The sequence below is a fragment of the Adiantum capillus-veneris genome, chromosome 30, assembly GCF_014529385.1.
Source record: "Adiantum capillus-veneris isolate H3 chromosome 30, ASM1452938v2, whole genome shotgun sequence".
NCBI classification, from domain to species: Eukaryota; Viridiplantae; Streptophyta; class Polypodiopsida; order Polypodiales; family Pteridaceae; genus Adiantum; species Adiantum capillus-veneris.
In genome coordinates this window covers 64,736,968-64,758,459 of record NC_140960.1, presented here as the reverse complement: position 1 = coordinate 64,758,459, position 21,492 = coordinate 64,736,968, and positions in this window count along the sequence as shown.

Sequence of the window (21,492 nt, the reverse complement as noted above, 5' to 3'; positions counted from 1 at the left end):
AATTCTGATGCTCGGGTACGTCATTCAAAATATACCAGCCAAGTCTTCTGAGAAAGCACAACCAGATCAATCAAGGTTTGGAACACCTGAGACCATGTTGGATGTAGTTCAAGGACTGATGGAAGAATTAGGGACTGATAAGGGAGCTGAAAGCACTAGAACAAAGGAATGGTATTGTGAAGATACTACCAATTCTTCAATATTTGATAACAACTCCGATCATGAGAAGGAGGAAACTCATGTCAAAATGTGTGACAGAATTCAGAAACTCACGGTGGAGTTAGAGAACAATAGAAAAACTTTGCCTGAAGCAGTGAATTTCATCGGATAGTGAAGGAAGGCTGAGGCAGAAGCCAAAACGATTGTAAGATTTCTAGTTTCTGAAACCTTAAAGGCTGTATAAAGCTTAATCAAACTGATATGATTATTGAAAAAGCAATGTAGAATTGTCCGACCCTGGCAAATTTTGGTATTTTTGGAATCTTAAGCATAGCAAACCCTGGGCTAGAAATTTTCAGAATTGAATTCCGATAAAAACTGGCATAGTTATGACCCCTGGAAGTTTACACTGTGAATTGAGTAAAATAGCTAAAATTGAAGGGTTAGAGTAATCATTTAAGCATAGACTTTATTAAAGGTCTCCCAGATATTTACAAGATATTTACCAATTAAGCAAAAATAGGTCAAATTATAACAAAATTGACATATTAAAAGCTGGCAGGTAATGGGAGGGTCATCACTGACCTGCCAGGGACTCATTTAGCAACAGGGGTCTTTTTTTGACCTGTAGGGGGTTGCTTGAACTGCAAGCAACTGCCTTTTTCAGCCTGTGAGAGCTTAAGAGTGCCAGAAAACTATAAATAGGACCCCTAGCTTCACATTTTACACAGACTCGGAGCCTTGATACTCTCTCTCTCATCTAGAGAGGACACTACACAGAAATCAGTAGAGATTAATCTCTAATTGATTAACCTAAACGGTAATTAGTCTAATCTTTCTTAATTAGCAAGGTTAGATTAAGATATTTGTTAATAAATCAAAGATTAGGCCTATGTATGCTCCTCAAACCTCTCTTAATTAATTAATCTCTGCTGATTATTAGAATTAAGCTTAGTAATACTAAGATAATTAATTATCCTATTATAATAGGGCTGAAATTAGCCAAATTAACCATGAATTAATGGTAAATATATTAATTAAGATTAGATTAAGATGAAGTAATTATCAGAGATGCATTAGATAGTTATTAATCTAGGAAAATTATCCTATAATTTTCGGAGAAGTTTTCCTAATTAATTAGGCAGAATTATTCTGTTTTCTGAGAAATTTTAATAGGGGAAATTAGTAAATGAATTTCAAATGATTTGATATATTTATTGGTGGTTACTTAGGTGTTCAAAAACTCGTGATAATTAGGAGAAGCTCAGAAAATTAATCTAGCTAACTACTTTAGCTAAAATACCCTGTTTTTTGAGTAATTTAAATAGGGGAAATTAGTAAATAGAATTAAAATGTTGTGATATATTTATCACTGCTTAATTAGGTGTTCAAAAATCCGTGATAATTAGGAGAAGCTCAGAAAAGTAATATAGCTAATTCATTTAGTAGAAAGACTCTATTTTTTGAGAAATTTAAATAGGGGAAATTAGTAAATGGATTTTAAATGTTGTGATATATTTATCAATAGTAAATTAGGTGTTCAAAAACCTCTGATAATCAGGAGAAGCTCAAAAAATTAATCTAGATAATTAATTTGACAGAAATACTCTGTTTTTTGAGTAATTTGAAAAAGGGAAACTAGTAAATAGATTTCAAATGCTGTGATATATTTATCAGTAGTTAATTAGGTGTTCAAGAACTTGTAATAATTAGGAGAAGCTCAGAAAATTAATCTAGATAATTAAGCTAATAGAAATACTCTATTTTGTGAGTAATTTAAATAGGGGAAATTAGTAAATAGATCTCAAATGTTGTGATATATTTATCAGTGGTTAGTTAGATGTTCAAGAACCCGTGATAATTAGGAGAATCTCAGAAAATAAATCTAGCTAATTACTTAAGCAGAATTACTATGTTTTTTGAGTAATTTAAATAGGAGCAATTAGTAAATTGAATTCAAATGCAGTGATATATTTATCAAGGGTTAATTAGGTATTAAGGAACCTATGATAATTAGGGGAAGCTCAGATAATTAATCTAGCTAATTATTTTAGTAGAAAAACTCTCATTGTTAGACAAATTAAATAGGGGAAATTAGCAAATAGATTCAAATTGAATTGATTTATTTATTAGAGATTAATTAGAGGTTATGAAACCCGTGATAACTATGCTGATTTCAGATAATTAGTTTAACTAATTATCTTAGTGGAATTACGTTGTTTTTAGGGGTAAATTAAAGAGGGAAATTGATAAATCATGCTATATGATTACATGCTATTTTTCAAAGCTATATTATAGGGTACAGAGGACGTGATAATTATGCAAAGGTCAGAAATGTAGAATAGGTATTTATCTAAGTCAAATTACACTATTTTTAGCTAAAAACTAAAGAGGGAAATTAGGAAATCATGTGCTATAATTACATGCTATTTTTTAGGGCTATATTATATGGTAAAGAGTTCATGATAATTCTGCCAATGTTAGAAACGTAGTATAGATATTTATCTAAGTCAAATTACACTATTTTTAGCTAAAAACTAAAGAGGGAAATTAGTAAATCATGTGCTATAATTACATGCTATTTATCAGAGCTGTATTATATGGTAAAGAGGCCGAGATAATTATTCCAAGGTTAGAAACGTAGTATAGATATTTATCTAAGTCAAATTACACTATTTTTAGCTAAAAACTAAGGAGAGAGATTAGTAAATCATGTGCTATAATTACATGCTATTTATCATAGATGTATTATAGGGTAAAGAGGCCGTGATAATTATACCAAGGTTAGAAAAGTAGTATAGATATTTATCTAAGTCAAAATATACTAATTTTGCTGGAAAATTCAAGGGAGAAATTAGTAAATCATGCTATATGACTACATTCTATTTATCACAATTAGCTTACATAATAAAGAGGTCGTGATAAATATTTCAAGGTTAGAAAAGTAGTATAAGTATTTATTTAAGTCAAATTATCCTAATTTTAGCTGAAAATTGAAGATGGAAATTATATAATTAAGTTAGAAAATAATAAGATAATTACCAGAGGTCAAAAATATCATAATCTACTTGTGGTAATTATACCATAGTTAAATTAGCGAGGTTATGAAATTATAATTGACCAAAAGTCCCATTTTTAGCAAATGATTAATTAAAGTAAATAGACTTTGTGGTTTAATTTTTTTAGAAAAATTATAGTAAGTGTAAACCTATGATATCAAGTTAAGGAAATGAAATCTTTAAGAGAAATTAAATACAATAAATATTAAGCCCAAAATAAGTAGATTATTAGCTTAAAAGTTGATGGGAAAATTATAAGAAAGTTAGGAGATCTTAGAAAACCCTTAGAAAAGCGGTGGAAAAAGTTATCATACCTATATAGACAAATAAGAAATTACTAGGTCAAGAATTTACCAATTAAGACTATACATTTAACCTTGGATGGGTTACGGTTGAATACAAAGGTTAAGTTTAGATTTTGAACTATTTACCTAATGATTAGATGTCATTTTTATAAGGATAATAAGTTATGATACTAAAAAGGACCCGAGCAAATCCTACATCTGATGATGAGGACGTAGCTCCAAAATGAACTAGAACGTCGCACGACGACGAAGCCAGGCCTAGTAGTAGGCCTACGGAGGAGAGTCTTCAGGCCCTAGCGCAGCAGGAGATGGCCAATCAATCCCAGGTGGGTGTCCCTTATTCAATTAAGTCTTTAATTAGTTTAAGTTCTTTTATAAGTTAAGCATTGCATACGTAAGGTTAGGAAGGATAAACTGGCTGAAAACGGAAGGTAACTTCCAACGTGCATTTGTTTATAATGTAGGAAATAATTGTTTGGGTTAAAATTGGTTGAATTAGGAAAGATATGTTTGATCATCCTTAAGACAGCTTGTCTCAAGACACCTCCGACTCCTTGATATAAATTGATGATAATGATTGGCTTTCTAGCCATGGTTAAGTCGGTTACCCCCATGAACGATGAGTTTCTACTCCGTGTCATATCTTGATGTTTCTACATAAGTTAGGATACCATTTTTTATCCTAGGGGAGCCGCCCGATTGTATGGGCAACTGGTTTGGTGTATGGGCACCCGGAACCTTGGGTGGGGGTTTATGCACTCCGGATTTGAATAAGGAATGGGTGTCGTTTTTCACCCTTAGGTGGTCTTGAGACAAGAAGAGTACTGGTCATGGTTATTATGGATAATGTTTTATTGACAGTACCCTGTCTTAAGTTTAAAGATGTCTATTTTCTAAAAAAATGCTTTCAATGTTGTCTTTAATAATTGATTCAAGGAATTACTGTGACGGAAAGTTAAAAGAAACCATTATTTTAAATGTTTAAAACAATGTGATAGTAAGATAAATGAATCATGTGTGAGTGCGGGGTGGTAAGTGGGGATTGACTAAGGTTGTCAATCATGGACGGGTGGACCTGATTAGTCAGGTAACTATCCATCCCTGCGCACTAAAATGTTTAGAAAACTTCTTCACTTGGAGAGGAGTCCACCAACGGCTGTGCCCTCACATTTGTTAGAGGGAAAAAAGCGTTGGTTGAGGATACCTTAGCCCAATATGTGGAAGTTATAGGGCCGAAAGACTTTTGGGATTGTTAGTATGTAATCCCGTTTCCGCTACGAGACAGGACTAGGTCTTCTTCTAAGGCTATAGACCCAAGCCATTGTCAATGGCAAAGGTTTATTCCTTGGATTTTTCTTGTCTACAGACTCCGATTTTTATAAGGCCTAGAGACCTGTCAAGAATCCCCGGTCCCGATCACGGTATAGGCGGGATGGGGACATTACAACGGTTGACTTGGCTGTTGTGAGAGATGATGAAGTGTTGGTGATCACGGTAGATTATAAAGTAAGAAAACAGTGGGAGCCACTATCTGGTGTTATACTAGATGGAGGAGCAGGTTTAAACATCCTGGGAACACATCTTTAGCAAAGGATGGGAATTACAAATCTAAAACCTGCACCTTTCAAAATTCGAATGGCGGACCATCGAGTAGTGCAGGCAACTGGTATGATAGAGTGTTACGAGACTGGACACCCTCCTTTTGTAGTGGTCAGCTGCAATTGGGATAGCTGGCATAATGGTTAATTATGTCCTGTCTATTTATTTTCTAATTGAGTTGATGATGATTTTGTAGAGTGGAATGCGGGGAGTTGATGAAGAGACACTGGCAATTACTCTTGGCCATTTTATATTTTCAAGTATTTTAGAATATCATTTCAATAAGCCAATATGGCTTTGTAAATAGTTGTAATGGGAACTCCCCTTATGGGTCATGCAAGAACTAATGAGCTTCACTCATTTACAAAAGTGAAGTGGTTGTAAAAAGAGGGGCCTCAATTTTTGGCACCTTAAACTCAAAATAATATATTAGATACCAACTCCACAAGAGAGGTGCCGTGGAGTTTGGGGCTAGATTTAGGCCTTTCTCTTGTAGATTATCTTCTCTACTCTCTTATGCTATGCTCTATTTGTTGTGTACTCTCTAATCTAGTCTCCATCTCTTACACTCTCTTACAAGCATGTCTATGTCAATTCTATGTTCACTGTGTGTGTGTCATAGTCTAGGTGTGTTATGTGTGTGCTTGGAAATTGGAAGAAGAGGTGGACAGGTTGATGGTGATGTTTTGGAGCATGTCTTGAATAGCTTAAGCTGTTGATGCCCCCTCTTCTTCTAGCAATGGTATCAGAGCAAACAAGTGCGAGTTAGTTGGCATCAGATTTCAATTGCAAGAAGGAAATTTCTCGAATCGACAACCTCAAAATTGCAATTTATCAAATTTGCAATACAAAGACTCAAGGATTTGTCAACATTCAAAGCTTAATCTGTCAAATTTGCAAAAAAAAAAAGCTTGGTCGCTAATCGGTGGTGGATCGGCGACTAATCAGCAAGCGGTTTTCAATTTCGGCTTTATCATGGTCAAAAGATGGTATGTCGAGTTTCAACTTTCAATTTTAATGCATAATCAATGCGGATTGTGAAGGCAAGAAGAAAGCAAAGGCTTGGAGGGTCGGAAGATTCCTGGTTTCGAAAAGTAATTGCAATCGAGTAATTCATTGATGGAGGACGGTATTGGAAAGCATAAATAGAGAGGAAAGAAAGAAGGATTGTTGGGCAAGCGTGCAAGTTTAGCTCACAAACAAAAAATAAATAAATTTGGCTTTTAACACAATTGCCGAGCGCGTGGGAAGCAACACCTGTAGTCAAAAAAGCATCTCTGTCGATCTACTCGAAAACGGCCGAAATCACCATCAAAGGGGACGCTTTGCCCGCTGGAGTATTTTGCTTCTTGGCATGTGCACAGAAGACGTCCACATCGACCACCATACCTCCATGTTGCAAACGGTGCTGTCATCTTCACTATGCTCGCTGCCATGCACTCCTTTTCATACTTTTGCTTCCAAAAGTAAGGGTTTCAATTACAAGTAGATCTTGGCTTACCGCCCACTACAGTTACCAAAATTTTTTAACAACAAATCTTCAAAGGGCTTTCACATGTTGCCTTGGCCGCCCAGTGTAGAGTTTCACTTCTTCTTTTGTTAAATTCAATCTCATCATCAATCCAAGGGGCAATCGTACCTCCCTACTGTTCGGCTGCTGAAAAAGTCCACGTACCCCACTGAAGACGAAGCTAAATTGCACTTCGATTGGCTTTCCAAAATATTTGAAATTGCCAGTCACCCTAATTTTTATGGTCGATTTTTTTTCAAGAATCCTATCCAAATATTAAAGCAGGCGGCGATCAAAAGCCGCGCATCATTAGCACTTATCCGCTACGACGCAGGGCGCGGATCGGGCCATGACCATACAGTAAAATTATCAATTATATTATCATTTTGGGGTAAGGGAGATCGGACGCTACAAAATTCAACCGGCTCGCTGACGCACCATCAGACCGTCCACTTTTCTGGCAATTTCCTAGTGCATCGCCATTCCGGACTGGACGCCATCGAAATTTTTTAGCTAAGTACATTACATTTTTGCTACTTATTTTACTCTTTTATTCCGCAAATTGTACCTATAAATATCAGTAAATAGCCCTTTTTAAAGAATTATTCTTTAAAAAAATATTTTTTAAAAATACACAAAAAAAGAGAGAAAAAACATATAAAAAACACGCAATCATGGCACACCTTCCTCAGGCACCCACGATTGTGGAACAACTTCATAATCTGCAGCAGTCACTCACATATGAACGCATGCGAAGGCAAGAACTTGAAGATAAATTATTGCATTCTGCACGCACCGAATCTGCACCGGCACCCAAAAAAAACAAAATTAGCAAAAAAGCCTTCACTTTCAAGGATTTTGATGTCACTAAAGATGCTAGCACGGTTCTAGCATGGGTTAGTCAACTAGATGACTATTTTCATGATGAAGACTTTCCCGAGCGTGAACTGGTAAAATGTGTATCAAATCATCTCACTAGCTGCGCTGCATTGTGGTGGAACGCCACCAAAAATCATGGGAGAAGACCACGCACCTGGCATCCATTAAAAAAGTGTTTTTACCCCAATTTCTGCCCACACAGTACAAAGCTAAAGCACGACATCAATGGGATTCAATTGACAGGGTCAAAATGAAGATGTACAGGGTTACACTGACCGTTTTTGGAATTGTTTAATTCAATTGCAAGCTATTGAACATGTTAGTCGCAAGAAATTGAAGCGTAAGTACATATCAGGCTTGGCACTACAAATTGGTGCTGAGGTAGATATGTTAGAACCAGATTCTCTGTCAAAGGCTATTAATTTGGCTATCAATGCAAAAAATAAGAAAGGTGGACAACCCTCTCACACTGATCAACCTGCTAACACTAACCGCAACAAGAGACCTCCTTTCTCTACTAACTTTGACAGAAACAAACACGGAAAACGTACTTTTTTCAAGAGACGTAGATTCGATAATTCTTTTACAACTGCTCAACCTCATACAAGCAACAACAACAAAACACCCAGCAACGAGGAAACCAAAACTCTTTCAACCAATGTCCTCCTCCAAATTCTAATGGTAACAAAAAGGTGAAGTGTTTTAAATGCTTTCAGTATGGTCACTATGCAGATAAGTGCCCAAATGGTCATGCTAAGGGCAATGGTCAGTCCAATGGCCATTCCAATAGAGTCAATAGAAATTCAAGTCAAAAACCCTTCAACAACAACCGCCCAAACGGATCTACTCTTAACCTCATCAAAGATGCTACACCCGACGACAATGAAGTGGAAGCTAGCTACGGTGAGGGATAATATGATCCTGATTGTGATATCGATGACAACCCATCCTCAGGTACTCTTATATCTCCTCACACTTTGTTTAAAGTGCAAGGCACTGTCAAGGGTGAAAGTGTCACCATTCTGTTAGATGATGGTAGTAGCCATGATTTCATTTCCATAGGTTTGACACATCAACTATCTCTCTTTGAAATCTCATCACCTCACAAGGTCAAAAAAATGTTTTTAATAATCAACATTTTAATTGTAAAACCCAAGTCACCGTTGAAGTTTGCATTGGTGAATTTACACAAGCACGTACATTTCTAGTAGCACCATTGCATGGTCTTGATATGATTTTGGGAATGCCATTTCATCATGAATTTGACCCGTTAATTAATTATAAAACACGTACAATGTCTCTCACTCATAATAATAAAAATTGGTCCATCCAAGCAACACTGGCACATCAAAAATTTCCACTTCTCTCTCACCCTCAAGCCAAAAGAGCGATTTGAAAACAAGGGAAAACATATCTAGTATTGGTAAATCAAATTTCTGCTCAAACTGGGACTTCACGTAACTCCACACACGATGAATTTCTCTCACAATTTAAACATTGTTTCATGCATGATCTGTCACCTGGAATTCCACCATCACGCCAAGAAGGCCACAAAATTGATATTATACCGAGTAGTGAACCTCTTTGTAGAGCACCTTGTCGTGTAAATACTACCGTACACAAGGAAATACAAACTCAAATCACTGATTTACTTGATCGAGGCCTAATCCAACCTAGTAGTTCACCATATGGAGCTCCAGTACTTCTTGTCAAGAAGAAAAATAGAACCTTTCGTATGTGTATCGACTACAGGGCTTTAAACAAGATCACCATTAAGAATAGGTTTCCTATTCCTAGAGTGGATGATCTATTAGACAAACTAAAAGGGGCAAACATCTTTAGCAAAATTGACCTCAAATCAGAGTACCATCAAGTTAAAATGTTTGAACATGATGTCTACAAAACTGCTTTTAGAACACAAACTGGACATTATGAATTCCTTGTCATGCCATTTGGTTTGACCAATGCACCAGCCACCTTCACACGCATGATGAATAGAATTTTCATTGAACATCAAAGTTTTGAGATTGTATTTTTGATGACATTTTGGTATTCAGTAAATTTGAAGAAGAGCATAAACAACATTTAACACGTGTATTTGATCTGCTTGCACAAAATCACTTATATTTGAATCCTAGAAAGAGTTCATTTTTCCAATCTGAAATTGGATATTTGGGACACATTGTATCGGGTAAGGGAATACATGTCGATCCAAAGAAAATTGAAGCCATTCAGTCATGGCCTAGACCCAAAAACTTGCATGAGCTACGTTCTTTTATCGGTCTTTGTAGCTATTACAGGAAATTTGTTCGTTGTTTTGCTTACAAATCACATTATTTATCTCTCCTGTTAAAGGAAAACATGCCTTATGAATGGATTGATTTGCAAGAAAGATCATTTAATGCACTTAAACATGCTTTGACTAATGCACCTGTATAGCAATTGCGTGATTTTGAAAGACCATTCTTTATGGTAGTCACTGATGCTAGTGGCAAAGGTATCTATGCAGTCCTTATGTAAGATAACCAGCCAATTGCTTTTGAAAGTCGTAAATTCAAACCGTTTGAAACAAAGTTCAGTACTTATGATAAAGAGTTGACTGTTGTGGTACATGCATTGAAAATTTGGAAACAATATGTAATGGGTACTGATTTGATCATTCAAATTGATCCACAAAGTATCAAATATTTACTTTCTGAGCCCTTAATAGATGATATACATATTAAGGGGGGCACTTTTATTCAAAGTTTTCAGCCCAACATTCAATACCAACCTGGTAAAGAAAACGTTGTATAGCTGATTCTTTGAGTAGAAGACCCTCACTTAATCATCTATCAACCATTACGGGAACTTCATTTGACACCCCGGGGGATTCACCATGAAAAAATTATAGCACCATGTAAGTGTAGGAGAGGGGGTTTCTTTTACAATTACATAAGCGTATAAGTTAGGGGCATGCCCCCAATTATTTATCTCCCAAGCTTAAAAATAAGGGAGGGGGGTATCATATTTATGTGATGGGGGGGGGGGGGGGGGGGGGGGGGGGGAAGGCAACCTGAGCAGGTTGATTACTTGTAACGATTGGTCAACAATGTGAACTAGAATTTGGATGAATTTAGGGAAAGATTTATATCAGGTCACACATCAAATTTTGCATCAAGCCGATCATAGATAAGGGTTGATTTGGAGCAAGTCAAGGATTGATTTACATCAGTTTTGGATGGGGTAGAATTGGACGAGTAGCCAGAGTGCAGGCTGATTGGGCACATAGTTTGAAAGTCAAACTAAGATACATTGAGGGTACATCTAGTTATCAACATAAGTGGCTCCTTAGTATACACACTCTTTGAGTTTTACCCGGTTAGATCATGTGAGACCTAAAATTTGTATGTAAGATATGGATATGATAGTTTTATTCATTAATTATTGTATAAGCGTAGAAAGGGGGGTCATATTCACTAATATGATTCGTATATAGGGGTTTTATCAAAGTTGTCCGCTCGTAGGTGGCATCCTGTTTTGTACATAGAGTGAATACCCCGGGTTTGACACTATGCCTGACACTTATGCACATGATGATGACTTCAAAACGACATGGTTGCATATGCTTGATAATTCTGTGCACACATTCCTCGAATACACTATTCAAGAAAACTTCCTTTATTTCAAAAAAAAATTGTGTGTAACTAAACCTTTTCGTACATTAATTATTGAAGAATTGCACAAACCACCCTATGCTCGACATAGAGGATTTGCTGCAACTTTTCAAAATTTATGTCGTGACTTCTATTGGCCTACTATGAGAATGGATGTTAAACAGTATGTTTCAACTTGTTTGATTTGTCAAAAAATCAAAGCGCTATAGGTAAGAAATTGGGACTTTTACACCCTCTCCCCATTCCTGAAACACCTAAGGAACACATTTCAATGGATTTTGTTACTTGTTTCCCACTCACAATGCACAAACATGACATGATTTGGATTATTATTGACCGTTTTTCTAAACAAGCGTATTTTATTCCTTGTAAGAAAACACTCACAGCACATCAAGCTGCACTTTTGTTTCTTAAGACTGTTTTCCCACATCATGGTTTGCCTAAAGTGATTATTTATGATCGAGATTCAAATTTTTTTAGTGCTTTTTGGACTATTGTGTCTGAAAATCTTGGCACTACACTTGACTTCACTTTTGTATTTCATCCTGAATCTAATGGTCAAACCGAAGTCACCAACCACACTATTATTGACTTGTTAAACGCCTATGTTTCTTCTCAACCTAAGAAATGGGATGATTACCTGCATATTCTAAAATTTGCATACAACAACACCACTCACACTGCCACTGGTAAGTCTCCATTTTAAATTGTATATTGTCACTCTCTTCCTACTCCTGCTTCATGTCCTCCTAATGTTGTGCCTGCCACTGATGATTTCACTACTGACTTTCATGATATTTATACAAGTGTACATTCTTCCATTAAACACTCACAACAACTTTACACCAAGCATGCTAACAAGCACCGCAAGGCACACCAATTCAAAGAAGGTGATCATGTTTTACTTCACATCGAAAAATGAAGAATCAAAAGTGTTGATACCAATTTCTTTATTAAGCTTGCTCCTCGTTTTTATGGACCTTTTAAAATTTCAGTTGTCATAATGATGTTTCTTTTCGTTTAGACTTACCTGTACATTGGCACATTCACAATGCCTTCCACATTAGTCTTTTACGCCCATTCAGAGGACCCCCACCTACACACCACATTTATGAAGACCCACCTTCATAGACCAAGAAGAGCAACTCATCCCTGACAAAAAAGTTGATCAGGAGACCACCGCTACACGCACTGGCATGGTTTATAACCTTTACCTTTTGACTTTCAAGGACCACCCTAGAGAGGATGCCAAATGGATGCCTGAAAAGTTTTTTCGCAACTTCCCCGACCTTCTCCACAGTTTCCATCACTCACGGACCAGTTGATATCATTATTGAGCAACTGAGGACAATTGTTATCCCTGGTGGGAGGGATGTTACGAGACTGGACACCCTTCTGTTGTAGTGGTCAGCTGCAATTGGGATAGCTGGCGTAATGGTTAATTATGTGCTATCTATTTATTTTCTAACTGAGTTGATGATGATTTTGTAGAGTGGAATGCGGGGAGTTGATGAAGAGGCACTGGCAATTATTCTTGGCCATTTTATATTTTCACAGTATTTTAGAATATCATTTCAATAAGCCACTATGACTCTGTAAATAGTTGTAGTGGGAACTCCCCTTATGGGTCATGCAAGAACTAATGAGCTTCACTCATTTACAAAAGTGAAGTGGTTGTAAAAAGAGGGGCCTCAATTTTTGGCACCTTAAACTCAAAATAATATATTAAATACGAACTCCACAAGAGAGGTGCCGTGGAGTTAAGGGCTAGATTTAGGCTTTTCTCTTGCAGATTCTCTTCTTTACTCTCTTATGCTATGCTCTATTTACTATGTACTCTCTAATCTAGTCTCCATCTCTTACACTCTCTTACAAGCATGTCTATGTCAATTCTATGTTCATTGTGTGTGTGTATGTGTGTGTGTCATAGTCTAGGTGTGTGTGTGTGTGCTTGGAAATTGGAAGAAGAGGTGGATAGGTTGGTGGTGATGTTTTGGATCATGTGCTGAATAGCTTAAGCGGTCGATCCCCCCTCTTCTCCCAACATAGAGAGTATGCAGATAAGAGTGGGCAAAGAAAAGTTCAAAACTAGATTCCTAGTATTATACGTGCAAGGCGCATATGGGATGCTATTGGGGCGCCCATGGCTACGAACGTCACAGGATGTTCACGTCTATGCTAATCAGACTCTGACAATACAAGGTGCCAGTAGAAGAATTCAGATTCAGACAAACAACACTAGGAGATGGAGAAAGGAGCTGAGACCTGAAGAGCTTCGCCAGAAGTATAAGGTTAAGAAAATTGAGACAATGTTGGCAGCAATGAATATTTTTCCATTAACCGAGATAGATCTCAACGCAGTGTTACTAGACAAAGATCAGGTTGAAAAGCAAAAGAAGAAATTTCCAGACCAGTTCACTGAGCAGAACTTTGGAGAACGGCCAAATCAGCTAACTGGGAGGACAAAAGGACAAGTTGATTCCAGTATACCAATGGATTCTGAACAAATACACTTGGAAGAAGTTACTGAAAATCAGAATAGCAGTTCAGAGCTCAGGAGACCGTCCTGAGATTACGCTGAGGAGTCAACAAAGAGGAAAATCGGAGGGTCTAATTGGTTACTTCCAGATGATCAGAAAATATAGGAATGGAATTTAGGTTCTGAGGAAAATCCTAGATTGATCAAAGTCAACAAACATCTGATTCAATCCTAAGATGAAAGAGAAGGCCCGATATATGTTCCAGTAGTAACAAGGATGTGTTCGCATGGGAACATACTAATCTTAAAGGAGTAGATCCAGAGGTATGTCAACATAGAATACCATTGAAACCAGATGCTAGACCAGTACGGCTGCAACGATACCGAATGGATCCAAATTATGCTAAGAAGTTCAAGGAAGAGATTAATAACCTTCTAAAGGCTAGGTTCCTTACTAAAGTAGCTAGTAGTGAGTGGTTATTCCCTATTGTGGTGGTACCCAAGAAAAATGAAAATCTTAGAGTGTGTGTGGATTATAGGAAGCTGAACGCTCAAACAAATAAGGATCCCTTTCCATTACCCTTCACAGATATGTTGCTTGATGAAATTGCAGGATATGAGATGTATATCTTTATGGATGGTTATAGTGGCTATAACCAATTACAAATTGCTCCTAAAGATTGGAGTAAAATCACTTTTATTACTGACTGGGGAGCATTTATGTATCTAGTAATGCCATTTGGTCTTTGCAATGCACCAGCCACTATGATGGAAATATTCAGTAAATTCCTTCACCGATTCCTTGCCATATTTATGGATGATTTTACTATATATTTAACGGAGGAGAATCATTTACTTTTTCTTGAAATGGTTTTCCAACGATGTTAGCAGCAAGCTAACGCGGACACCATTTTTCGGAGTTCTTGTAAAAATAATTATTATTTTGATAAATCGAGAATATTATAACTCCTATTTTCTTGGTAAACTTTGTAATTAATGAGCCAGGGCTACAAGCTTCCAGATTGTATGAGCCACTCAATTTCCAGCTTTGGTAGAACTCCAAATTATTACTTTTGACCACCCAAGAACCTTGGCTAAGGTATAAAATACAATTTTTGTAAGTTTTTTATAAGTTTTCGGATAAGAAATACACAGCGTGAGCTAACGGTGCTCACTTCTCTCCTTCTCGCGCTTCCTACTCTCTCTCCGGTTGTCACATTACTAATGCGTTTGTTGCATTGCAACCGCAGGTAAGAGCTCTACACATTGACGTAAGCCATTCACGGTATTTCGTAGCTTTTGGCGTCTTTGACCCGCGGCCTAATTTCATCAAAGCTAGGAATTTACACTTTTAAAATGAAAACTAAGCATAGGCGGGGTATTGGGGAATCATTGCTAAGCATTTGGATGCATTCTGGGTCGAAAACGACTAGGTCAAAAATCCATTGCTGTTACTAATCGCGATTTTGGAACTTGACCTAAAGTGGGGTTTGAGGTCATAGGCATGTGTGCTTAGGTCTTATAAACTTGTCCTAGAAGTTTCGTTACATTTGGATGTCATTTGATGTTGTAATGGATGTGATTTGCTTGCCAATGAGCGATTGGATTTTGGTGATTTCAGTCACTTGAGGGTAGCCTAAGTTAGATGCAAGTTGTTAGTTGTTTTTTGAGAGATTGACAACCTCTTGTAGCCTCTATGCACTAGTCAAGTCAGCTTCGTCCCATGGTTTGACAAATTAATCGTGGTTCTCGCTAATACTACAATAAGATAGGACGGTGAGGTTAGACATGCGTCCCACATTTGGCACCGCTGCTGGGGATCGAAGAGACCTAAGCTAGGAAAAACACGAGCGTCTTGTGTAATTATTCTTTAACTTCCTCTAGATTCGCCTAGAGTTCAAAATTCTCTTTTAGAAACTGTGTAGCTTAAGATTGTCGTCTTTTGTTGTGTAGACGTAGCTTGGAAGTAATCGTACTTGCTGAGTACCTTTAGGACTGTAGGATTGTAGATTTAGATTAGGATTTGGAGAATGATTGGTAGACGAGACAAGTCTTAAGATCAAGACTCTGAAAAACATAAAAAACACAAGAAAACGAGTGTTTGTGGACACTTTCCACAACCCCATTGCATGAGAAACTAGGAGTAGGGTAAGTAGGATCTAAGGTGGATTTTATAGCATTGCTCTCTCTGAAAGAATCAAGTATGAATTGTTATGTAAGGTTGCAGAATTCCAGGTCTCCAGCTAGAAATAGCACAAAAAGACTCGAATTCACTCAATCCAACTGGGGAGTAAGCCTAAGAGTTGTCTGAACCAGTGGGTAAGCTCAAGGACACTTCGAGGTAAAAATTTCAAGAAGTTGACCAAAACTCAGATTATTTACTTTTTCTTGACTTTTTAGGCCAAACTAAGTTTTGACTTGATTTATAGGCTTAAAAAACATCATAAAAAGACTATCTTTGAGAAAATTGCAAAAAAGTGCTCAGTTCAAGCCTCAAGTTAATAATCACGATTATTAACTTTTTGCTATAAAATAGCCAAGACTCATATCATTGACTTATTGCATGTGTACAAACAACTTTTGTAAAGGCCCAAGAGATTTGGATCACTAAACTGACAAAAAACTGGGTAAAAACTAAAGTTTGTACTGATTTTTTGAATCTTGAGTGTGAATTGAGGAAAATTTTATCCAAACTTGTTGAAAATTGATTCATAGGCTTATCTTGATGTGATAAACATGTGTATATGCTCAGTTGATCAAAAACTTGCAAAATTTTGGCAAAAGTAAATAATTGCAATTATTTACTTCTGCCCTGTTTTTGAACTTTTTTGACCAAGTTGGCACCACTAGCTTTAGCATGTTGTAATAAGCCCACAAACCAAATTTGATAAGATTTGGATCACTGGAGTGAAAACTGTGACAAAAATTGCAAAGTTAGTCTGCGGACAGATAATCGATGACCGTTTGACTAAAAATTATCCAAACTTGATGAAAATTGGCTAGTGACCTTAACATAAGGTGCTTAATAGATCTGTGTCAAAGTTGGCACAAAAATTTGCAAAAAATTGTCAGGGGTAAATAATCGCGATTATTTACATTTGCTTCAAAACTTGGTGATTTTGCAAATTTGAGTATACCACAAGGTCAAGCATATCAATTGGACCCCACAAATCAATTTTGGTGAAATTTGGACCACAAAAGTGAGACTTAAGCGAGATTCTCGAAATCAAAGTCTGCGGAAACGGAGAAGTGGGTAAACTTGATCAAATTTTGTCCAAACTTGTTGAAACTTTCCCAAGGGCTTTAACAAGTTGTATACTTGCCAAACCAATCCCAAAAGTGCAAAAAAGTGACAAAAGTAAATAATCACGATTATTTACTTCTGCTATTTAGAGACTTCAAATTTGACTTTTGGGCTTATACAGTGTTAGACCAGCATAATATAAGGCCATAGGGAAATGTTGGGTTTAATCGGATCAAAACTGGTACAGATACACTCAGTTTACAGATTGCAGATTAAATCTTTGATTTTGCTAAGCTGAATCTGAAAGTCAAAATTTTGACTTCCATAGCACGAATTGAAGTGAAATACAGAGACCAATCACAGGAGTTCTCAAGATCTCTACATTCCTTACATAAAAATAGCTAATTTTGATAAATTTTGTACAGGAATTAGGTTGTAGACGAGGAATCAGTGGCTTGATAGAAAGTTGCAATCGTCATGGAGCCCAGGTTTACTTGGATCCTAATGAAGAGTATGCTATTCGCATTGATGATCATGGTATTGAGTTTGAAGAAGAGATTAGGGAAAATAAACAAGGAAAATTGTACATGGATCGAAACGGAACTCAATATGTGCAAGTTGAAAATCCTGACGTGGTAGACAAATGGGGCTTAGAAGTAAACACTATAATCCCAGATATGTCAGCAAAAGATGGACCACCAACTTCGCAATTTGAGGGATACGATCAAGTAGACTTGAAGCCTTTGAAACGGCTTAGTACGGATAATCCTAGGATCGGAGTCTATTGTTGGAAGATAGAAACATAAAAGATCTTTTGTGGACTTCTCATGCTAGACCAAGACAATTAACGGCCATGAAGATTATCTATATCTTCAAAATCAAAGATAAGGGATCTGCAAATATACCAACTTACTTGTTTAGGGATTGTTATAACAACAACTTTATTATGATGACTCCTGAGGAGATAGAACAAACCAAATACTAGGGATATTCCATATGGAATTGGATATTGGGTCAATGACCAGAAACCACTCCAAGAGATGAACATCATGAGAGATCATCTAAGAGTAATGTGAAGAAACCAGAAACCACCTCACCACATAGAAAAACAGGTGACACTAAGGCTAGCCCAAGGCTACATGAGTCACTATTTCCGATAGACTGGTTTGAAGGACTCGGAATAGGACCAGCTCCCAGAAGACCTGGAGTTGAACCAAATAGATGTGTCAAAAAATGGGTCAGAAAATACAGTGGATCCGGGGATCCATATGACCACTTAGCAAGCTTCAAGCAAGTGCTAAGAGCAGAGCGTATATTCAATTTCCACACTCAATTCGAGGGGTTCGGAATGACATTAGAAGGAAAAGCTTTGACATGGTTCCAAAACATTCCACCAAGGTCAATCATGGATTTGAATACATTAGCTCAAGGATTTGTAGCTACTTGTTCTAAAACGGGGTTTAAACATAATACGATAGCTCAAATCTACAACTTTAAACAGAAACATGGTGAGTCTATTAGGGATTGTGCAACTCCAATGAAAAAATACATTGCCAGATGCCCAGAGATGGAGATACCTGCAGAGGAGCGACTTGTTTGATTGTTTTTGGAGGGATTTCTAAACAAATAACTTCATGCTATACTCTATAGTAAAAATCATACAACCCTAGAGACGTGTGTGTCTGATGCTATCGACCTAGGAGACAATTGTGAGATCTTTAATGAAGAGGATGTCCCTAAGGATAACCAAAGCGAGAAGACTGCATCCACAAAATCAGCACAAGTGGGAACGGCTGCTGCGGCACCACTTTCAGCCATAGAAGATATGCTAAAAAGGATGAATGACATGATGAACAATATGCAAAAAGCACCTATGAGAGGACCAGGATAGGGGATATCCCCACAAGGACAACCAGTTAGGCCACAAAAATGGTGTGCAATCGAGGGTAAATGGACCAACCACGAGACCCACGAGTGCTACTTCAGACCAAAGTATGATGGGAATGTTCAGTACGTGCCCATGAGGCCACAAGGACAACCCATGTACAAATATCAGCCTAATATGGCTCAAGTTCAAAGACCACCAATGGGTATGGAGAGACCTCAACCTTTGTGGACAACAACCTCCTTATCCAGGACATAATGCGATGCCTGTAAAGTACATGCACTCAGAAGGAGTCATAGATGAACAAGCATTAGTGCCTGTTACAACCTATGCAGAGTCTAGTCCATCTACAGTAATGGTAGAGGGAGATTGGTATAGTCCACAACCACCACCAATGGAGGAAACCATGACGTATGCTCCATCAGAGCTCGCACCAATGTATTATGTAGCTAATCAAGGCGTCATACCTCCCATGGGAAGACCCATGATGAAGCCCAGAATAGGAAACTGTCATAACTGTGGTGTTGATGACCATTGGAAGAACGAATGTTTAGAGCCTGACAAAAACCTCAAACCAATTGAAGCCTATTGCATACAATGTTGCAAAAAGGGAGGACACTTTTAGGAAGACTTTCCTAAGAATCCTTTGAACAAGGGAAAAATTGTAGTCAACGTAGTCCAAGTGAAGCCTAGTAGCTCATAAGAGAGCAAACCAATTGTTCCAATCAAGGTAATCACTAGAGTCCGGGCAAAGAAAAAGAAACACAATTCCTCTGATGATTTGGAGAACACGAAAGTTTCTTCTCAAAGAATCAAAAGGAGCAGAAGCAAAAGATATGAGATGAGAAAACAAAAACAACGGGTTGAAAATGAAGAGAAAGCAAAAATTCTAGCCCAGGACAAGTCGAAAGAAATTGGCAGTGAATTCAAGGAAACAACAATGAAATCTGGAGGATCCATTCTGATTGATAAAAGTTTTGAGCCTATCAATGCCGCCTTGGAAGCCTACCAATCAGGACTTAAAGCGGTCCAAAACATGGAAAACAAATGGAAAAACTATCCATCTCCAGACATGGAAGCAGCTAAGCTGGAAGCTTATCAAAATTTGGTAAGAATCACGTAGGAAATGTGGGATAAATAAAAACCCAAGCTTGAAAGTATTGCAAAACCGGAAAAGCTTGCGGTAGAAGAAACGAAAGCAAAATCCGATGTGGTGGCAGAACCCCACCTTGAAACAAATGAACCAGAGCTCATAGTGCCGGACAGTGAAGATTCCTTAGAAGGAATTCCATTCGTAGAGGAAGACTGGCCAGGACACTTATGGGAAAAGGTAAGGGAGATCAATGATGGGAGCCTAACTTTAAAGTCGGATCCTATAGAGAAAGTCAACAAGCCATGCAACACAGGAATAATAGTGAGATGGTTCATCATTCTTCTCAAATTTGATTTCACTGTGGTTGTAAAAAAAGTCACTACACGTCAACGAGCAGATCATTGGTCCATGATTTTTTCAGGGGAATCACCTAAAGGGGTAGATGATGATCTACCAGATGCCTATTTGTTCTCCGTGGAAATGATACCTAGATGGTCGGAAAAAAATGTGTCATTGATGGCAATAGCTCAAGTGGATTCACCACTTCATATCACAGTTGATTTAATCGAGCAATCGGCTATGTATCAATTACTAGCTAGGAGGCTATATAAAAGAAATCGAGACGCAATGTTGCTTTTATGAATTAACCCTGAAGAAAGAAATCAGTACCTAAGTCAAGCACATGTTACCATAGTAGGACTTCACTTTGCGGAAGACCAAACTATGCAACGAATCTTAAGATTTGGAGTATTTTGGCCGACTATGAGAAGAGATGTTCGATCTTTTGTAAAATATTTCCCTCAATGTCAGAAACAACCACCCATTTCTCATGTAACATTGTTTCAAATGTCACATGTTCCTAAGTGGAGTAACTATTTGGTTACTTACTTATTGAACCGAACATTTCCTGAGGATATGAGTAAATGCCGTCAAAGAGCAATTGAAACGAAAGCAAGAGACTATGCTCTCATTGGGAACCAATCGTATCGGAGAGGTAAGTAAGGATCAACATTTACGTATTTGTGCAAATGAAAACAAGTATATTCCGATTATAGAACAAGCACATGCTGGATTAGCTGGAGGTCACTTTTCTAGTGAGACCACCGCAAGAGCAATCTTGATGGAAGGCATATGGTGGCCAACACTTTTTGCAGATGCCAAAGAATATGTTTGAAGGTGTGATGCTTGTCAAAGAGAAAAAATGCCAACACGAGTAGACAACATACCCTTAAGACCAATGATGGGGGCTAGAGACTTCGCAAAATGGGGTATAGATTTTGTTGGACCGATACAGCCACCTGCTTATAGAACCCAAGCTCAATATATCATTGTAGCTACGGACTATTTGACCAAGTGGGCCGAGGCTAAAGCAACCCAAAAGAATGATGCCAAAACCACTGCTACATTTGTATATGAGTATGTATTCATAAGGTATGGACTGCCAATAGAGATTGTCAGTGATGGGGGAACTCATTTCCTCAACGAGGTAATAGAGTATTTTCTTAATGGGTTTATGGTTATCCATAACAAATCAGCGCCCTATCACCCATAAGCAAACGGACAATCTGAGCATACAAATAAAATTCTTAGCTCGGTACTGACCAAAGTGGTTAGTTCAGGAAGG